This window comes from Aquila chrysaetos, chromosome 10, assembly GCF_900496995.4.
Source record: "Aquila chrysaetos chrysaetos chromosome 10, bAquChr1.4, whole genome shotgun sequence".
Classification (NCBI taxonomy): Eukaryota; Metazoa; Chordata; class Aves; order Accipitriformes; family Accipitridae; genus Aquila; species Aquila chrysaetos.
The window spans coordinates 4,937,422-4,960,348 of NC_044013.1; the positions used below are offsets into that span (position 1 = coordinate 4,937,422).

General features: G+C 38.4%; 1 long non-coding RNA gene across 1 annotated transcript; it reads right to left on the bottom strand.

Moving 5' to 3' along the window:
• Positions 1 to 5,962: 5,962 nt before the first annotated feature.
• LOC115347486 lies at positions 5,963 to 21,569 on the bottom strand. Its single transcript, XR_003925504.1, has 3 exons — positions 21,497 to 21,569; positions 19,849 to 19,989; positions 5,963 to 6,032 (listed from the first exon to the last, which is right to left on the bottom strand). It is a non-coding gene; the product is annotated as an uncharacterized LOC115347486 (long non-coding RNA).
• Positions 21,570 to 22,927: the final 1,358 nt, after the last annotated feature.

The following is a 22,927-nucleotide window of genomic DNA, read 5'->3' on the forward strand; positions in this document are numbered from 1 at the left end:
GAGCAAAGCTGTATCTAGGTAATCAGTTAAAAGTTAACTGAGGTGGCAGTCGCTGAAATGTAACCATGTCTATACGGACATGTAAGGGAGTGCTGCTGGATATTAATACAGACACCACAGCCAGAAAGCATTGCAAAAAATATTAGAAGAGAGAGAGAGAGTTATTGTAGATCTGTTCTGTTGCTAAGACCTAATCAAAGTAAGACCCACTGTTAAACTGCTCTATAACAGCAGTGTTGCCAAGTTAGAGACTGTACCCAAAATTAGCGGAAAACTTTCATATTGACAACCCTAAAAAGTTACAGGCAGTCTATTATGGAAATCTCTGTACCAACCTACCTGAGCAAAATTACCTTCCCTGCTCAGTGCAAAATCATAACCTCTTAATACAGCCCAACACCGCTTACTAGGGCCAACCATTCCCAGGAGCCACAGACTCCTTACATCACGCCTGCCCACTTCTGGTGACCACCCTCCACAGCTACACTGGCAGAGAGACAGTCCTCCAAATACCTTTCAGTAGAAAAGAAAGTTGAACAACAAACTAGATTGCCTAAGGGTGGAATTGCACCTGCAGCCCAAAGCAACTTGAGCCCAACAGCACTATAAACTCTTCATCCAGGAGAAGTGCTGCTAAAACACTACCCTGCAGCAAACTCACTGGCAGGCTAAGCTAATAGCTCCAGGGCTGCTATCTCCAGACACCCAGTCTAACTGATGGGGGTCTTACTGGTACAAACTCTAGTCACTTTATTATTATTCTTTTAATCCCTAAATACAAGCTAAGCGTATAGTGCCATCATTATGGTCGGACATAATAAAACCCTTTTGCACGAAGCATCTAACAAGTAATCACGATCAACTATGGAAGACCAGAACGTCCAGAGTTGTAAACCCAGTAATCCATGTTAATACACATCCCCCTCCTTAAAAACACCCATGGAAATACAGGTTAGAAAGATCATAGATTATTAACAATGCTCTATAGAGCGACCAAGAGCTAGCCACGTTTTTCTTAGCATAGGAGAAGACCCAAAGCATCTGTGCAAGAAGAAGTATTGCCAGCAAACATTTTTATACTGTCGCTGAACCCTCACCAGCTCCTTAAACAGCTGTCAGGTAGATGAGTTCACAGATTCTGTTTGTTTTTCTGCATGAACTAAAAGCATCCCAAATATCCAATGCAGCATTTGAACCATTATGTCATCCTCCTTGAAGCTGCATATTCAAGTTTAGGCACGGAAAAACAGCAGTTATTTTTGAACTACTCCAAATAATAAGCATTATTTGAGATTAACCCTCAATGTAATGTATTTTTTTCTACTTCAATAGATTTCATGGGCCTATGTTTTCTTACTTGCAACATTATATATCATAATGTTTAGAAATCTTTTCATTTTAAAATATGCAAAAATAATTTTTCAGTGTCTTCTGAATTCATCCCTTTTACGTAGAATTGAAACATTTAAGTGAAAATTATCGTATTCATAAAATGACAGTAAACAGCAATAATAACAATAAATAATGATTATTTGAAACATGCCTCAAACTGGAACTACTTCTCCTAATTACTAAGTCAATTATTTTTGTGTTAGATAAAATGACCAGAATCATCAACCTTTTGAATTATTTCAAAAGAAAATTCTGAACGAGATTGCTTTGAGAAACCAAAACCCTCCTTGGAGTTATTCCACCTAACAACAGATCAGGAAGATGGGAATAACTTACCCAACTCTCTACAACAGTGGCTGTGAGTTTGGATAAACAGTGACTGAGTTACAATATACCTGTATCTACAGCAGATGCAAACTCAATTAGAGGTTGCGATTCAGAAGGAATTCCCACATTTCCCCCAAATTAGAAAAAAAAAAAAAAAAAAAAAAAAAAAAAAAAAAAAAAAAGCTGCAAAATAACCTCCCCAACTGATAGGTTAACTATAGAAGAGTGGAACTTCTCTCATGGCAGACTAAAAATTATCCCCAACTCTGTTGTCAAAAGTGGGAATTGTCCACAATTTGTATCTTATAGATTCCCAGCTCTTAGGTTTGGGAAGAATTCAAAAGCAGTCGTGAGTTTGCAACAAATGAGAATGTACAAAGAAAAGCATCTACTTGGCTTGTAGCTAACAAAAGAAGAAAATTATTTAGTTGGCCTGAACCCTGTCTTTTCCAGAGATTGGATTCATTACATGTATGCTTCTCCAAATGATTTTAATTCCATCACTGTCAACACGAGTTCTTCAAAGGAATGTAGGAGATAACGATGACTTTATTGGACCTGTTGGCCACTTTGTTACATCTAGCTGTGTTCTTCCTTTCTAGGGCAATTAAGGGATGTTGTGGTGCTATTTCTGAGCATGATACAGCAAGAAGTCACACAGATCTAAATCTCGAAGTTGCTTCAGGTTGCATTTCAGTCCTGTAACTTAGAGGATGCTGCCACCAAGAGTTTTGAAGACATAAATGGCATGCTGACAGCTGTTGTCAGTGAGGACAATGAAAATTGGCAGATTTAGCCAAGTATGAAGCATGACAAATTGCAGGAAAGCAAAAGGAAGGCAGTGCTTCGCTCAATTCAGAAGTAAGATGACATTTGCTAGGAAGCTTGTGGGAATTCTTCAGTCAGTCTACAAGATGTGCTAAATGTTATTTGCATTATAACAAATCATAAGGTATCGACTGCAAAATCGTTTCCCTTTAATGAAGACTTCTTGAGAAAAAAAAAATCAGAGTCAATTAGAAAACTGAAACTACAAATATGTTGTGCTTTAGATATCTCTGAAGCATGAAGAACCTAATAAAGTGCATTTAATAAAAACGAACAGCAAAATCACTGCAGCTTATCAGATTGACAGTATTTTTGAGTTTATGGCATTCTTAGGAGGTCTCCTCTCCTCTCTTCACATCTACACTAGTGGTACATTTTCCAAAAAACATGTTATTCTGCATGAAAAAATACATCCTATGTACATAGAATCATAGAATGGGTTGGGTTGGAAGGGACCTTAAAGATCACCTAGTTCCAACACCCCTGCCATGGGCAGGGACACCTTCCACCAGACCAGGTTGCTCAAAGCCCCATCCAACCTGGCCTGGAACACTGCCAGGGATGGGGCATCCACAGCTTCTCTGGGCAACCTGTCCCAGTGCCTCACCACCCTCACAGTGAAGAATTTCTTCCCAGTACCTAATCTAAATCCACCCTCTTTCAGTTTAAAGCCATTACCCCTTGTCCTATCCCTACCTGCCCTTGTAAAAAGTCCCTCTCCAGCTTTCTTGGAGACTCCCTTTAGGTACTGGCAGGCTGCTGTAAGGTCTCCCCGGAGCCTTCTCTTCTCCAGGCAGAACAACCCCAACTCTCTCAGCTTGTCTTCATAGGAGAGGTGCTCCAGCCCTCTGATCATCTCCTCTGGAGCCACTCAAGTAGGTCCATGTCCTTCTTACGTTGGGGGCCCCAGAGCTGAACGCAGTTGTATCTGTTGTTTATTACCATCGGAGTGGAATAGTCACTTCTTTTCTTCTCAAAAAGCAACCCAATTTCACTGCATCAACGCATTACAAAATAATAGTTGAAACCATGACCTACATTTGCTTAACATCAATAGGAGGGTTTTTTTTATTTTTGACAGATTTGTGGGGTCTTTTAATAAACAGGTTTTGTTTTGTCTGTTGATCATGTTTTCAGCTTTTATAATATTTGGTTTCAATTGCTTTAGAATCTGAGTAATTTTTCATTGCACTGGAAAAAGAAAAAAAAAGAAAGGAAAAAAAAAAAAAAACCCTGGCTTTTTAAGTACTACCTGTCATCCCGAAAGAACTCTGCAAACCGATAATAAAGAAGTAATAATTTTCTTTCAAAATACTACCATCTGTAGGAATAAATATAACTACATTTTAACTATAAAGAATTCAAGCAACAGTATATTTCAATACCGTAACAGAAACCAGCATGCATCTGAATTTCACATTTTAAAAGCAGAATAGAAAATTTAGCTACAGCCCATGATTCCAGTATTACTCATGGAAGAAACAGTAATATAATAGACAGACTTCAAGGTCCTTGAAGCAGTCTGTCTCACTACATCTGCCTGATCTTTGACATGCATCCAAAAGAGAAACTTTGAACATAGCCTGTTTCACATCTTGTTATTCTTCTGAGCACATGGCATCCTCAAGGACACCTTGTTCACATTTGCAGAGTTGCATCATTATAGTTTTAAGGAGACTCATTCGATCTAACTCTAGGCACCTAACTTAGTTCGCCTACTAGTCTCCGCGGACTTCCTTACAAAGACTGGAGAGCATCTAGGGGTTTTGAAAAGGTTATTCTGAATAATAGCCTATTCTAGGTGATGTGGACTGCTTCTGGAGACACGTAATTTCACCTCATTTTACAGGGGAAATCCCAGAGAGAGGAGCCAGCTACATTAAAGGCCTAATGTAAAGACTGATTGCCCGCACTTCCAGCATCTACGTGCTCCCTTTCATTTTGTCTTTATTTTTTATCTATTCTTATATCAAAGTCCTTGAAGGTAAAGAATCATTGATACTGCATCAGTAACAATGCTATGCTATTTTTCATGATTTACCAAAAGGCACTCAGAAAGACCCTTTTTTTCTTAATGATTTGACTATCATCTAACTTATATAGTCGAGAGAAACAGCATCAAACATCCTTTATCTCTGAAGTTAGAGCTGTTCAGTTAAACCCAAGGGGTGACTAAGTCTGCTATATTATGTCCCACTCCTTGGCCCCTCTGTGGCAAGAAGTGACAATTACAGCACGCTAAGTGACATATTTAATTGGATACCATGCTTCTCTGAGTTAAACAAGTGACCCCTAACACCTCAGCTAAGAGCATGACATTTATTGCATCCTGAAACCAGGTAAAAAACTTTACTCTTAATTTGGATGCCTATTCTTTCTCATTAGGTAGATTTTCATACACTTTGTTCAGGGAGATGGTGGGTACACAAAGGAAAAAAAGATTTTTTTTTTTCTTCTCCTTCATATTTTATAATAAAGTAATTTAAATTATTAAGGACCAGCTCATATTTCTAGTTTAAATGAAAGCCTGACTCGGAAACACAGACTATGCATAATATACAGGGAGGAAATTGGGTCATATACTTAGGAATCAATATATGGATTTCAAAATGTAATTTTTAGTATTTATGTTTGAGCATACATTTTAGCCCAATGCTCTGCACATATTGGTCTTTTTTAAAATATAAATTATCACAATGTGTTACACATAGCTTATTAATTACAATCTGAGCAGCCTCAAAGTCAATTCAATAGCTCTTGATCCAGATACAAATTCAACATGACTCAACAGGCAATAAGATAGTGAACTCTGATCCAAATCTGGGAGATACAGCCCTGTGAAGAATTCCTGCAAACTGAAAATGCCATGTAAAGAGACACGGGCAGTGAAATGCCAGCCAGTTCTAGTCTCTCAACACTAACAGGTAGTTCATGTAATTTAACGTGAGAGAATGTAGAGTAACGAGGACTGGGACAAAGGCTGAGGAGGAGGAGGTTGCTGAGGGATCAGTGGGATTTGCAAGCATAAACAGGCTTTTGAAAAGCTTCCCCAGATGAATGCTATGATTTCCCCCACTTGCAGGGCGAACCAAAGCAGAGGCAGGGATGCTGTTAGTTTCAGAGGGCACCACCAATTCCAGCACTTCTTTCCTTACAAAATTCCCACCACCCAGTTCAGCCATAGCACCTTGCGTGGCAACCTGCTGATCAGGTTGCTTTATTCAAATACACCTCAGCGGAAGGTGTTTGAGCTGCTTTTAAAAAAAGCTCAAATACTTCCACGTTTCTTTGGTATAGCAGAAAAATAACAACAGGTTGGGCACATCACTGAGGAGCGAGCAGAGGTCACTAGATTGCAGTGGAACGAAACTAAGGCTGTTGTGAGATGGCTGTCAGGTAAGGTGATACAAACCATCCTCTGAACAGCACCTTCTCCACCCCTAGACATACAGACGTGACTGCAGAGCTCACACACTTCAAGGAAGCTGGATGCAAAGAAGAGAGAAAGCAAAAGACTTAGAATCAAGACTGTTAATGTTGTATATATTGTAATTTCTCTACTTTTGAATCTCACTTAAAATAGGAGCTCGGCATAACCTACATGAGGTGGTTTCATATCCAATAGCCATAATCGCTGTGGATGAAGGGAGGAATTGTCTTAGGCTGTAAAGAAGTAGGAGCTTAATTGTCATTACTTGGAAAGACCCCTCCTTAGAAGTTATGAACAACCTAACAGAGTTTGAGAACATGGTGCAGATCCTAATTAATATAACTTGTAGGAACACTGGTGAAGTATGAGGTATGAAAGCAACCCACACAACAGGCTTTGTTTTCACCAAAAAAATAAATAAATTTAAAAAAATCAGTAAACGTTTAACAAATTTTCATCCACCTTTCTATTCTTCACTTACAAATACTGCTGTTTCCCCAAGAGACTTAGGCATTTGCAAGCTCTGCTGTACATGAGAAAAAAAATAGAGCAAGACATTCAATGTTTTTGATAAAAGAGAGTTAAAAGGGAAATCTAAAATCCCTAATGTTGTCCTCCATGTCAAAAAGGAATACTTTTATCTTCATAAAAAGATTACAACAACAAAAATTAAATATTCTAAGTCCCAATTTCTTAGGCCTTTCAAAGATAAGATGGTGAGAAGTAAACTTTTTGTAAGAAGTAGGAAAAAAGGCTTTGCTATGTGTCTAAATTCATCTGCAGCTCAGGAGTGACCTTCTGCCTCTTTGCACTGCAACAAAACACTACAGTTTTTGATTTATTAGTTATTTCTTATTAAGATAAGCATGAGCCGCAAAGTCCAGCTCTGTATCCTGTCTGAGTTACTGAAAACTGGGTAAAATCTATCTGTTGGGTGCTTCCATCCTGGAAGTGACAGTGGTTAAGTCCCAGCTTCCAAGGCAGATGATAACAATCGTACAATTTGAGCCTCCTCTGCTGAGATGAATCCTTCATTGGTAGAAAGGAACAAAATCACTTCTGTGTCTCATTAACACTTCCTACTCTCAAGGATAAGATTTGCCATCTTTTAATCCCTTATTATTTTCTAGGGATTTATCTTCCCCAGTTTTTTTCTCTGCTTTATACCATTGAATTCATAGCCAAAGCAATGGAAACCAGGGTAAATATTCTGACAAACATTACAGTTTAAAAAAAAAAAAAAAAAAAAAAACAAATGGCTGTGAAAGAACAATTACACCTTCCTATAGCATAAAAGCACAACAGCATGATATCAGAGTGGTCTCAATTCAAATTGCACACCAATGTTTTCTTGAAACAAACCATATTTCTTGAAAATAAAATACTTTGAAAAGTCACTTTTTCCTTCCTCCCCCTCTTTTTCTTTACTAACGTTGGCACACTCTGGAAGTCCTTGTATTATGAGACATCCTTCTCCCTTTGATCATAACACCACAAAGAAGCACTCCTCCCAGATGAGGCAAATGAGATATAGCAAAAAAAAAAAGAAAAAGAAGAGCTGCTGAAACCAAAAAAATAATTAAAAAGTAACACTTCTTCCCATGTAGGATCATTATTTTCCTTTCACCATACAGCTCCTGAAGCTCTGTTGACCTTTGCAGGGTCACACTGAGCAGCACACCATGCATATGTATGGTAGTTCAAAAATAGCATTACAGTGAAGGTAATTGAATGGAATTAGGGTGCATTTTTACTTCAGTAACTGCAGTAGACATAAAGGGAGCCCTCGAACTCTACATACTTCCCACATGGTGGCCCTTTGGTTTGCTTCGTGTCTTCGAAATTCCACAGGGAAGCCAGCCAAAATAAAACCGACAGTTGCTCAGCTTTTACATTATAGTTCAGTTGGATTTAAGGCTTGCCCTTTATTTTTGTAGCAGGAAAATAAAAGGGATAACATGCAGGAGAATTCTCTATATTATCATGAGTGTACTTGTGTGCTGGTTTTTATAGTGCTGTGCTCAATGGATGTGATGTTCCTCCCCAGGAACAGAGCACACTAAATTCTGTAATGGCAGAAACTGCTGTTTTAAATTGTTTTAAGGTCACTGAATGGAAACATACTGGCTGCAAATGTCGCTCTAAGTTTCATCTTGGCAACATCATGCAGTGGTGGCAGGGTGTACGAGGGAGGGGAGACCGCCAGCATCCAAGTACGTTTGGTGATTTTTAGTCAGCTGCAGCTCTATTTAAATCATCATCAAAAAGTAAAACTATTAAAGGACAATCACCCCAACATCAAGTTGTTTTCTGGTGCAGTCACAGCCATGTATACAAGGAACAACTCCAAGGCAATAACATAGGGGGAAAAAATTTCCTCAAGCTCATTGTGTAATCTCAGTTTAGATATTCGCTCTCATTTTAACTTCATCTATTCTACTTCCCTCTATTAGACAAAGTTTCAGGTGTACAAGAATTTAGCAACACTTTTTCTGCTGCCCTATGATTCTTGAGGAACATATTTAAGCCCTCACAGACATACGATACCAGTCACTCAATTTAGATCTCAGCACTTCTGACTTCCTTGAGAATTTCTCATGCGCCTGCATCCTTATCCAAATAAAAAAGGCAGACACATTTCTAATCATAAATTCGGTCTTGTTCACAGTAAATTACTAACTTCCTTTTAACACTGAGAAGCACAATGGCAGTCCACATTGAAGATGAATGTGAAATACCTTACCAACCCACAAACGCTGGAGTGTTACAAATATTAAGATAAAAATTGAGTATACAAAATCTGCCATAAATCTGGAGGGGGGAACCACACTTTGAAATAATTTTAATATTCCTTTTCAAGAATTTGAATCACTGGAATTTAAGTCAAACTTCAATTTTACAGGCAGGGGGTTGATTCAATGTAATTTCTTCTTAAATTTTCAACACAAGAATTTGAATTTTGTTAAATAAAAAAATCCAATCTGTCAACTGCATGAAATATTTTTTCAAGATGGTTGACTGTAGAAACAAATCAGAATAAACTGGCTGCCATCAGCAATTTGGTTTTGACAGATCAGCACATATCAAGAAATTTCATGGGAAATACCTGTTAAATTCCCCTCTCAGAAACAGTTTTTATCATGGAAGAGAAGTGGACAAGATAAGAGAAGTAACTGATGTATCATCCAGGATTATCCTTCATTATTTTCATTCTTATTTAAAATGCCTTTCTTTACTGCTGTTCAGAGTGATTCAGTACACACACAAATCACCTATGTCTTCCCCAAGATACCTATCTTTATCAAAACAGGATCTTTCAGTAACAGGGTATCAGATAGAAAAACTTCAATAAACATCAGCAGGTTCTTGGACTATGGTAGCTCTGAAAATAAGGTGTTTAATAGCAAGCTTTCTGCTGTTCTGCACATTCTGAAATACACGTTAAACATATTTATGGGTTCTGTAGTTGGCAAGTCAAAGTAGTTATTCCAACTGAAGATGCTCACACATGTTAACACAGAAAAACACGCTATATATTTACTTACATTTCTGAAAGTCAGCATGACGCACACAGAATACTGCTGATTGACTTTTAATTGCACCCTATTAAAAATGTTACCACTGAATTAAAATTCCCTTAGAATAAAAGGTTACTTAACACACATGCCAGCACATCTCTACAGTGGTTTGGTGACACTGCAAAAATCTACAGTACTACAGAGAAAGGCTTCAGTACAGCTAAATACACAATTTTAAAACACAATAAGCACATGCCATTTTAATGTATGAGTTCAAAGCCTATAAGCTTATAGATCATAGTTCAAAAAAAATTTTTTTTCCTTTAAAAAACAGCTTACAAGGTATTTCACTTTTAACATCTGGAAATCTTACTGTATCACTTTAGAAAACTTTAATAAATAGAAAAAAAACCTTTAATATCTTCTCTCTATATGAAAAGCAAATATGCACTTTCTGTTCATAGTCATCTTACTTTAGATGAAGAAAAAACCAGCAAGATGAGAACCAAAGTAAAATCTGAAGGAAAGAACAGTGTGTGCATGTGCCTGTTTGGAACAATACACTACCAACAAACTCACAATAACAGTAACAAATGGATACTCATGAAAGTGAGTTAATGCAAACACCATGCACTGATCCGGTACATTACAGATTTGAATTTATTTAGATACCTTTGTACCATCTGCTATCACAATTAAGAAAAGAAAATAAAAACAGTGAGAATAAAGGAGCTGCTTACAAAGCAGTGAATTTTAAGCAAACTTCTAAAATCTTACTTTGTGTTATAACCTTATGACATTCCCTGAATTTCTCAGCATCTTGCTGTAGCTTCACAAATGAAGAACTTCCTTGCAACTTTCCTCCATCCAGGAGGAAGAACCTTCTCCAGCAAAGGCATGAATTGCTTTTCACTTTACCCTTAGGACACCAGGGGCTGTAGGTCCCACAGTCCAAATCCCAAAGCCCAGCTGTGCACCCAACAACTCCCAGACAGCAGCACCAAACACACACAGACAGCCCTGGAGGCTCTACTACCGATCGGGAAAGGATTTCATCATCCTATAGCACTGTGGTTCCCCCAGACGCCAACGTCGTTTACTCTGCTTGCACAAAGAGATCACAATAAAATAAAAATAAAATCTTAAAAAAACCCCTGTTCCTTGTTGAAACATTAGTCCACCCTTCACTAGAGCCAGACTTTTTAAGACCTTCCAGTACAGATAGGAACCTATTTAGATATTTAAACTTTCTGGAATTTAATGGGATCTAGTTGCATTTGAAATTCCCATGAGATGTTTAAGTATATTTCAAAAATAAAAAAAAATCTAGAGCTGGACAACTTGAGATTAGCAGTTTCCATTTAAAGATCAAAGTCTCTACAGGTATTTAGAATTTGTAGCCCAGGAAGGAGTAGAGACATAATCATCCCCAAAAGTCTGCCCTCTAGATTTGTAGTCCCTCAACACATTTAACATTCTGAACCTACTTAACTTGATAATCTAATACTATAACTCACAGTTTCTTCCTGCTAATGAATTTTGATTTCACATGTGCTAGACTCTGGCACTGCAGAAAAAAATTAAGGAATCAGAAGCAGCTGATTGGAAAGAAAAACAACTAATGATTTTTTGAAATGTTAAGTTTGCAGCGATCTTTTAAAAGTTTGCATTACTACCAAACTCCGATAAGAAATAAAAACAAATCAGAGTGATACTGTGGAAGTTGTCTCAGGTATCCAAAATTATTTGTTTAAGAAATGGAGCCCATTTTTTATACTTAGAAAATGCCTCCGCCAAGTATGTGCCTTGCAGCTTTTCACTGTTCAAATTATTGAGTGATTCACCCAATTATGTCATCATTCACTTGTACGCCCTGCCTATGTACCCAGTGCATATGGAAACCAAAATACAGTAATTCTAAGTTTGTTAAGGTGTTGGTCTGCTTAACATTGCAGGGTCTTTTACAGGTAATTAGGTACAGATAGTCATTTAATGGTTCTTTTACTTTTTTAAACACACAATATTCAATACAGGCAGGTGTGCATTCATGCAGACTAGTGTTTACACTGTGCCACAACTTAATCAAACATATAGAAACTATCCAAAATATCTTGGTGTTTCTATTCTCTTTTTCATACCTGTTTTTCTTATCCAAACCTTGGAATTGTGCTTAGCAAAGTTCCTGACTGACCAAGAAACTGAAATACAGTTTTATTCCCTACCCAACAGATTTTATACTCAATTTTCTTTTCTTATTTCAACACCAAATAATTGCTTGTGCATGCATGTGAACAGTTGCTATTTAAATGCTTGTGGAGAGCTCAGTTTCTGGCTCATTTAATTGCCTGAGGCCATTGGCTAAGAAGATCTAAGGAGCTGTGTAGGAGGGTGGTGAGGCACTGGGACAGGTTGCCCAGAGAAGCTGTGGATGCCCCATCCCTGGCAGTGTTCCCGGCCAGGCTGGACGGGGCTTTGAGCAACCTGGTCTGGTGGAAGGTGTCCCTGCCCATGGCAGGGGGGTTGGAACTGGGTGATCTTTAAGGTCCCTTCCAACCCAAACCATTCTGTGATTCTATGACTACATAATTTATTTTATCTGCCCAGAATGAACCCTCTGGTATCCTTTGCAATAGTGATGGTGTTTGTCCTCACTCCATAATTCAGAAGCGTCATTAATTGCATACATGGACAGGACCCTTTGCAAAGTGTGCATTCACATACCCTTGTCTCTCTCATTTTATTAGCTGCATAGTGCCAGGCCTCCTGGCATTAGGGATTAGGAAACATGTCTTTCTGATGGATTGCTGGGTCCCACCTGTATATGCTCATCCATAGTTTATAATTCTGCCAAATGCAACTTTTGCTGTGCTGTAATTCACAAGCCATTTACTGCAGTCCTTAATGGCATTTTTGTTATTCCCACACTAACATTACATCAGCCCATTTGTACAATCCCTTCTACACAACAACAATGTTGTACATACACTGACGGTATGCATCGCTTCCAGTGATCTTACGTCAAACGTCTTTCCCACTGATACTAAGACGTTTTATAGTAAGGATTCAGAGGGGTTTGGATTGAAGGTTTCATTTGGAGCTTTTCTCTAGGAAAGTTAAGCTCATGCCTGTGTAACCTTCCTCATTCACACCATTCCAGTTCTTGCAATTATTGCCACAAAAACAAACTCTCCGATTTGGAGTTTCCAGTGTAGTCAGTGAAATAAACCACTCTACTCTGAATGCATTAATCACTTCATATTGTGGCCTACAGCTTCCCCACAGAAAAGGAAGCTGTAATCAAGAAGCAAAGATACAACAGAAAGTCAGAAATGAAACAAGGATTACTAGAAAAGGTCAGAGTAGCCCTGCACAAAGAATGCAGAAAAGCTTCAGATTTCTTCCCTGACTCCTGCTCGTATTCGTCCTGTCGGGGTACCTCAGACTAGTTAAAGAAATTCACAGCTCTGGTTACGAAACCGGGGGTCATCGAGGGTATTCCCAGCAGGTGTCTCTGCTTTTCTTACCAAAAAATTTGACATGGCTCTGCAAGGATGATAAACCTGCCCGGTGCCCCCGAAGTACTTAAAAAAGGGATATAAGACTGTTCAAAAGACCAGAGCTGTCCATCATTAGCCCATCCCTTGTCCCATTAAAGTTTGGAACAAACTCCTGTCAAACTGCAAGGGCACAGGTAGAAAATGCCTATTGGGGGGGGGGGGGGGGGGGGGAAGGGAAGGAAAAAAAAAAAGAAATAACAGTTTTCAGAACAGCTTCTACTCAGATTTGAATAATCATTACCCCACAAAACTGAATTCCCATCAGGCTGGGTATGGTAAGATTTAAAGTGCGTGTAAGCAAGTTACTGAAGGCAAGCAGTAGCTACGCCCATGTCTAAACTGCATTACTCTGTAAGGCATTTAGCCCTACTTTCAAATAAATAACATAAAAATAACACTTCTGCAGGTAGTTTTGTTCTGAGTTTGTTGCTCAGCTAGTCAGACATTTCCTCTGAGCACAATGCTTTAGTTTCAGATACTCTGACATACAAAACACAGGAAGAATTATCAATCTTTGGTATGTTTAAAAGCACATTTTTCTGATATTCTGGTAAGTATTTGGTAGTGTTCATCACTGGATTTATCATATTCTTTTCAGAAGGTCTTGAAAATTACAGTAAAAGTTTCGTTCTTAGATGTCTTGAATGGTTAATGCAGCTTTTTTCATTGGTTTGCTCTGACATGGAACTCTCTAGGGGTTACCAGACCTTAGAGCAGTATAGAAACAGTCAAGATAAATGAAGGGTTGTCTTGTTGCCATTACTTAAAACCAAATTATAACTAGGGATTTTCTATTTTGATTATATGTGTTCAACACAGGTAAATTCATTATCTTCACAACATGTACTAAACTTAACCACATTCCCAAAAGATTAAAAGGAGGCATCAGCAAAAGAGCATCTGCTTTTTACCCTCGTCATTGAAGTTTATATTCTAAGACACCTGTTCACATATAAACCTGTAGGAACAGGGACAAATTCAATTTACCCTTAGTGAGGGGAATGGTCCCTGCTCCATGCTCAGATGGCAAGTAATGCTAAGTCCTGCACAATGTTGCTTATGCCTGCAAAGTCAATACATATTATGGGACTGAAAGTCTAAACAGTTGAGGGTACAAAAAAAAAAAAGAGACAGCATAAAAAAAATAATCTCTTTCGGCCTTTGCATACAGCAGACCACTCAGAAGGTAGAGAGCCGCCTTCTGTTTTGTTCACACTCTCTCTCTAGGGCTTCCATTTTCCATTTGCCTCTCAAACACCGGCGCTGATCCAGGGAGACACTCAGCCTCTTTCTTATTCCTTTCACTCCAACGGCAATCAAATAATGGCTATTTCAGTCACTTGGAAATATTTACTACCGTAATTTCTTACTATTTAGGAATTATGATCTACAGATGAAACGTCTGGGGCCAGGTTAAGTATTTATATGTAAAGAAGTAGGGTTTTGCTAGTTTGATTTTGCCCTCTGCTCCTCTGGTTCAGGCAAATGCAGTGAATAATGACATTCACTAATGATAAAATACAGGTTCCAGCTTGCTGCAGCTTAAGTGCACTGACTCTGTGCTAACTTGCTCTATGAGGTCCAATAGTCCTGCAAAGCATTCAAACTATCCATCTATCAGAATAACAAAACAACAAGCAAGCTGAATAGTTTTCATTAAAAGAAACTTGAATAAAAAGATTTTGTTCTGAATGGAGGCAGTGCTCTCCTATGAGGCTTGTTTTCATGACTTTTTTTTCCTTTTTAAACAGAATTCACAATGCTCCCATTTTCTATTTCTTCCTGCAAAACACCTTAGATTCCCTGAAATTGAGCAACTGAAATAAAAATTAATTAAACATCAGACTAAAGTGAGATTATCGGGCTTTATAAATTCTTTCCTTTGGGATAGAGGCTTCTGTTCAAAAAATTTAAAATTAAAAAAAAAAAAAAACCACCTAATACCACAGTGTTCAGTGTTTTGGTATTAAGCTACTTATCAAAAGCTTTTCAGGGAGGAAAGAAATTATAATGTTAAATGAAACTCATGGGTATAGTTTATGCATTTTATGGAAAAGAAAAAAACAGCAGCAGCTGGGTCATATGCAGTAGACTTTGTGCTCTCTGTGACATCATTCAGAGAATCTCCAAACGGAATGAGTTAAGTTATTTTGGGGGAAAATAGCAAGATCTCGTACATTGGAGTTATTAATCTGTATTTCTCTCTTCTTGTACTCTTAGAGACATCATCCATGCACAGACTACAAGGTAAAAGCAACAACCGTGATCAACTAGCCTCCAGCGGAGCACAGGCCACGGGATTTCCCTGAATTAATTCATCGTACAATGCCCATTTAGGGATCTCACTGACAAAATACACATTTGACTCCAGCTCCTAGTGCATAACTGGAAAAAGCACCCATGCACCAGGAGCTGCCACATCTCTGCGTTCCTGTATGTATGTATACATCTTGCTCAGAAAGCCTGACAACTCAGCTGCCATCCCAGCTCTACTCAGCTGACCTCAGAAAAGGGAAAGCTCTTTAGCTGTAGATCCATCTCTATGGCTCCAGTCACAGTCCCAGTTCACTCTGGAGCTCTACACACAACATATAAATCAGAACACCCTCAGATCTTCATAAGTTCTTTTATATATTCCCTAGAAGAAAGCATAGCACATAAAAACCAGCTCAAGTGTTCCTAATGTGCTGAGCTGGACAGATTACAAAGCTCTTATTGCCACAAAGAACACTAACTTGATGCTTCAATGATCTTAAGACTGTCTTAAGCTGTTTAAAAATCCTCTGGAACTCAATTTTCCTGAATTTATTTTCCTGAACTTTGAGAAACACAAACAGCAATTCATTGTTTGGGAAATACTAATAATTGTAAGTAACTGAAGGGGAAAACACTGCTGCAAGGTGTTTTTCCTATGTATAAAGATTCAAATCAAAGCTCAGATGGGGTTTGGGTAGATATTACCATAGAATGGCATGGCAGATGTCAATATTTTTTCTCCATCAGAGGTGTAGTAGAGTAGAAAAGTTCTCAAAATGCAGTCTGACTCTGAAGATTTCAAACTTACCACAACAAACGGCAGCAAGATTTTTTTTTTTTTTTTTTACTACAAACAAACCTAATGGATAAGATCCTAGCAGTGTACTAAAAGTTCATCCTACCGCCACATATCAAACCTAAGTGTCAAGATTTGCCAACAGGACAGTGCAGTTAGAATAACTCCATAAAAGTATACTCAAACACTCCATGTACTCAACAGCCCTAAGACTTAGGCTCTTTCTATTTTATCAGTACAATTTAAAAGTCAGAACTTAGCTTAAAAAGGCAACGAGATGGGAGATCCTGCAACCTAATTGCATTCAGATGTCTAAAATTGTAGCAGTCAGCAATGACTTCTGGCATAAACTGCAAGACAGAAATTGGGCTGCAGCTAGATACAAGACAAGTACAATGAAGCCCTGGGCTAATAAGCATTAATTTCACTGTAATGAAAGCAAAAATTGGATCATAGAATAAAACAGAAAAACTAGTAATTGAGTGTTGGAATGCAGGTGATACTGAGAAGGCAAACTTCTGAAATTAATTCCTAACAATTGCATAGTACCTCTTCACCCGCCACGGAAAAGCTTGATTCCTGATCCTCCTCCGAAGGTGTGAATATGGGTCCACTCTGGATGCAGCACGAATGTCAACAATAGAAGGCAATGGTACTCCAAGTCTTGTACTGAGCCCACTGTGAATAAAAGGTCCATGTCTTCTTTCCATGTCAGTGGCAAAGCTCTTGCTGAATTTTGTGGGAGCAAAACTAAGCCTAGAATGAAGCCAAAGCTCTGTAGCCCATTTAATCTTATCGCCTGCTCTACACCTGCTATGGCATGAGCAGCAGCCAATGGCTGTCTGATAATAAATAGTTTGCCAAAGCTTTTTTGATAAATTGGAAAGATAACAGTCCCCTTTCTCAGATCCATACCAGTCAACAGTTTAGAAGGAAAAACTGGTCTCTGCATTGCTGCCTAATTACCTTAAGAGTCTGCCAACTCATTTCCCTGCACCATATATGATCCTGTTGGTTTTTCAAGCTCCACTGAAATACACACGATACTGAAATACCAATGAAAGCCAAATGCCAAAAATTGATCTACATTATTTCCTGGAGAGACAAAAAAAAAAAAAAAAAAAAAAAAAAAAAGGCAGGAGCACTTAAAACACAACAAAAAGAGATGCAACTAAATTTGTTATCTATACTGTTCAATAAAATACAATGGCAAGTACTCAGGCCAGCAAAAACTGCCAGGTCTAAAAAACAGGAAACAGCCCCAGGACTTAAGTATTCAATCAGTGTACTTTGCCCAAAAAATACGCTGCTTTCAGAACTTAGTACTTTTGAACGGCAGTGAATTAGCTCAAAATGGGCATGTCTCTGTCACGTTACATTAAACAATTTGGATCTGAATGTGGCTAAGCCAGTCATCTTCTCTCCTTCCCTCCTCTTCCCAATTCTTTATCTCATCTTGATATTCGGCCCGCCCAAGACAGTTTCTAGTTTGGGTCTCCTTGTTCAGGTCGGTCCCTTTCATCCAACTCCAATTCCCATCTCATGCCTTGCTCTACTCCAATCTTCATGCCTTGCTCTGTGTTTGAGTTTGGCAGCTCCTTACCCCTGCTGCCAGGAACCAAGAGAAGGAGAAAAGGCAGTAATTTTAATGCAGGAGCTGGATTTGCTGTTCTTCTTCCCTGAGCCTGGCAATCTAATGGCCTTCTCTCTGCTGGACATCACATTCACAGGCAAAGCTCTGCTGAGCCTCTTCCATATCTCACAGAGACATTCTCACCTTAGATGGATTTTTCAGGGACTCTAGCTGATTGATATTTAATAGTCCCAAACAAATATAGCTAAATATTCTTCCCCATTCCAAGGTACAAAGTCCTTTACCAAATTTTGATATAACTGCCAACAAAATGGCTATTACATTTATTTTTTGCTATAAGCATAATGATTAATTCTGTTCTTAATCTCATTCTGGAAAAGACACAAGTAGTTCCTGTTTATATTTTCCAAAATCTTATCCTGAAGAAGAGAACCACTCCTTTATGATAAACTCATAAAGGAGAAAATAGAAACATCAGAAATGAACAATTCAGGGCAATAATTTTTAACTTACATTTGAAGAAATCATACATTCCTGGATATATATATATTCCTCCAATGTAGTTGGTACACTGTTTACCAAGATTAATAACCAACTACTTTTGTTTTCTTTTTTTCTTTCTCTCACTTTGCATTTTGATGTAACTTAGATACCTACACAAAACTTAGATATATATATAATCTTACTTTTTTTTTTAAATGTAACACGGAATGTATGTTGCTAAGTACTTAAATCTATAATCTCACAGCTTCTACAAAACTGCTTCACTGTCATTAGTCCAGATAGGTGTCTCCAGGCTGTATTTCTCCACGAAATTTCATCAGAATTTAGCTTGGCTCTCAAAATTTAGAATCCTATTGTTATATGTCTTCTTTCTGAGTCATACAGATCAAGTGAAGGTAATCTTAGTTCAGAGACTGTCATACTAAGTGAAATCTGAATAATCTGGCAAGATCTAAAAATTAACTTGCAATTCTTTGAAAAGCCTTAGAATATATCATCTTATGTAACTCTTGTCACTGTAACAGACTTTCAAATGCGAGTTACACCTCCAACCTCTAACCTCAGATTTCCTTTTCAGGGGCTGTGCAACTGCATTTTGCATTGATCCTTTGCTTTTTCATCTCATTCCAGATTGTGTTCCTCTTACTAAAGCCAATGGCATTTACGGTTCAATGTATCTTCTTATCATCTCTGATCTCCTTTGTAAGAAAACACTTTTTTATCTTTATGTTAAGAGATGGCCAATGACTTTAGTTGCTACAATGTAACTTGAATGTGGATGAAATTAGAATCACTCCTGGAGAATAAAAAAAACCTTTGGGATAAGAACCAAGATTCCAATGGAGAAAAAAAAAAGTATACTAACCTTTGTATATTTAAATGGGCATGGATGTCTTTCTTCCTTGTGCAGGTACAGGAAGGATAAAAGATTGTCAAGAGCTTTGCAGTAAAGTATGGAGGAGCCTGAATTTTAAAACAAAACATTCAGAATCTTGTGTTTTTAAAAGACCCTAATCAACAGCCATTTCCCCCCTTTCACACATTACCTGATGTTAAGGATCTTCTTTCTTAATCGGCTTGCACTGGGACATAAAGATGTCTCAGCACAACCACCTTTAAATACAGATGTTTTTGTGAAATAGCTATTTTTTAGGATGACTATTCAGTATATATTCACACAGCCATGCAAAAGGACACACAGCAAATTAAAAAGGAACAAAAGTGTCACATTCACAAGTCAAACTATCACTATCCCTCTAGATAAGCTCTTTGACCACTAGAAAAGTCTGTCTGACATCTAAAATGTCTCTACAGCATTTAAAAGCTCAGTGCCTCGTCGTGTACCTTGAAATGAAAACCAGAAGATTCCCCTCCTTTCTGTAACCTTCTACGTATTTGAAGGTCATTAACAATTTTTCTATCTGTCTTCTTTTTGTAGAACAATTATATTTGTGCAATATGCAATAAAATATTCTAGTTTAATGAGAATAATTGACTTGCAGAGTAGGATGTATACAGCTTCTCATTTTCCCCATAATTTTTGTTTAATATACAGGCATCTACGATGTTCAGCAGATTGAACCTCTTTGTCCTTCTTGTGGTTCTTGATTTGAGGCCCTGTCCATGACATCAGTGTTCATACTCACCTGAGGGCTTTTTGCACGCAATCCCAACAAGACTAGTTTCAGCTCCTCTTGCTAAACTAGCAAGGCAGCATACAGGGACTTGCAAGAAAGTAGAAAGAATGAACTTAAACTGGGAGAGGTGCACGCAGCTCTTCTCTGTCTCTACAAAGGGAAAAAAACTGCACCCTCTTATCACTATGATTTCTTATCTTTTGTGTTATTACACAGGTATCTCAGTCTCACACGCGTATATGTACACACACACACCCCAAAGTCCCTTCTGTTCTTGCAGGTGAAGGTACTGATTTCTGCTGCCACAGGTTCTCAGTACAGGAGGAAGCTGCATCCTCCCCCACCCCAAGATGAGATCGACCCCAAAGCCATTCTATTAATTTCATTAAGTTTTGAGTTATGACTCATCAGCTAGGCCCTACCAGCAATTTCAGAAAACATATAACAGGATATCATTTTCACTCCCTGAAGTACATCACTATTTTAATCTAGAGTTGTAATTGACTCCGCTCTTAAAGGAGGTGATAAAACGTTCAGAGAGTTGCCGCAGTACCTCTAGATAAGCAGCCCTGCCAATATACAAGGGAGATAGCACAGCCAATGGATGAGAAAATGATTACAAACACATTAGAATGATCCTTTGCCACATTGATCTGTAATTTTATTTTATGTTATCTATTAATCTCTGAACTGTATGTTTTGAATCATATCCAAGTGAATTGTACCCCTGGTGATTACTGTTCAAACTTCCTCTAAAGTCACAGTCAACATAGCAGCATGTAATACATTTTGTTACTGTGAATATGATGGGCAAAATTTGATACTGAAAAAGATAGCGGTGAAAGTGGGTGTGTTATCAGGGCTAATATTGTTTCCTGTTGTGTAAGATAAGGAAGCACAGTTTCCATCCTTTTTCAGCAGGCAAGCATCATGTTTGGTGACAGCAAACATAAAAATCCTTTAAAGATATAGACTACTTCCAGGGCTTAAAGTTGTAGTGAAGGTCAAAAGCGACAGTGACTCAGTCGGCCTCTGTCCACTGCTATCTGAATTCAAACAGAGCTGCTTTCACCAGTCGCTTGAAAACAGTGAGTTTTTGTAACAATTGGCAAAGGCAACTGGGGTGGGACAGGAGAGAGAAATAGAGAAATGAACTGAATGTTCTCTAATCCTACCTAATCCATAATTGTGTCAGCCTCTGAAATGGGATGTTTCTACTTGCTTCAGCACCTGCTAGACTAGAAACCTGCCCTTTGCGTCACAGCCATGGAGCATAACTTGCTAACCTTTACGTTCATCTTTTCCACGGATCATTTGAAAAGCACTCAAAAATTAGCAATCATTTCAGCAGCTTGGAGAGAACTCAGCTCTTCTTAATCATTTATATTCTGTGAGGCAAGGATTAATTCCTTCAATGAGCAAAACAACATGCCACAGGAAGGTGTGATCTAATTGCAATAATATTTTCTACTGAATGCCACCAATATCCAGACTCTCTGTTTACATACACTAAATCAATGTTATGGGGAAACAATAGGACCATGCCGGTCATGCACGCTTCAGCTTCTCGCTGTAGGAGTTTAAGAAGCTGAGAATGTATAGCTGAAGGAAAGGTATTCATGTTTATACCTACATGCCTTTATGGTCATCAACTCACCATAATATTTGAGACTTCCGCCAACAGGCTCTGTTTTGCTTTCCTTTCACCCAATGGATACATCAAGTTTTATCTACAGGGAACAGAATCACAAAAAGATAAAGTAATAGATTTAATTTGTGTCTTTTAAAAATCACTTCAATTTCTCTACAATGCCAATCTCTGTCTAACGCACCCCAGCCTGGCAAATTCATTCTAACAAATCAGAGCAGCAGAGGATGCTGTCGCCTAAATAGTAAACATCACAGATATTATTTTTAGCTGACATGACATCAGCAGTTACAAATCTCCATTCAGCTATGCCCTCTTACAAACACCAGCCCTTATGCTGGTTTGTTTCATCCCTATGGAGCCCAAACTCTGCACACAACCTCAGGTCATCTGCTTTTGTGGGTCTCATTACAAGATACTGACACAAATTGAACAGAGGTGATGGAGACCTCCAAGATGACTAAGCTCCTACAAATTTAGAGAAAATAAGCATCTACGCAACAGAGAGCACATGCGTTCAACTTAGAGAGGCTGTAGCCTACATAGACATTTTATCAGATGCTAGGGAAGCGTCATGGGAGAGCATGCCCTTACACATTACGATCATGAAGAAGTATCAGCTGGACTTTATACTCCCTCAAACATCAAAGCCATCAACCACAAGCCACAGATTTCTAGCAAATGAGGCTTAATTAGCACTGGCGCTCCTGAATTTCCTTATTCCTGAACATTCCCAGCTGCTATGGAAAATTAATTAAGGCTTAAATCTTGTGGCTCTTTCTTTAGTACTTGTTGCATGGCAACATTCATTTTTATGTATGAGCTTCTTCCTCCAAATGACATTATAATAGTCTTATCCAAAAGATGAGCTGTTAAAGTCTTAAGACAGATATTTGCACATCTTGGTTTAGTTTTGTTGGGTTTTTCACTCATAAAACATGAATTATTCACTGATAAGAGAGACTGTAAAGCTCTGGTTGGTTCTAGGCATCAGTAAAATCAGTCAGTCATGGCAGAGGATTTAACTGGCTTCTTTTTAACAGTCATTTCCACAACTGTTTTTAAAGATTATCCACTGAGGCAAGCCTTGCTCATTACAAATAGGTGACCTCAGAAGACTGTGGTGGTCCTCGGACACTCACGATAAAGTGCTCCAAACCAGACTAACTCTGCCACTGAGAAGCACAGGTGCGTGAAGGCATTGAGCAGTCTACTCCCCCAGACTTCCTTGGTTGCTCCAATACTTACTGCATCTCCTGACCTGGGTACAGCAAACCCTGGCTTTGGCTCCTGTCACTCCTCACACCTTCCACCAGCGGAGAGTGGGAGAGACTCTTTTTACCTTCACCTTGGACAAGGAGAAGTGGCTCCCCATCCAGTGTCCCTTCTTAATCTGCCTCTTAAGATTATTTGTTTTCTCTAAATTTAAGTTCTGATCAA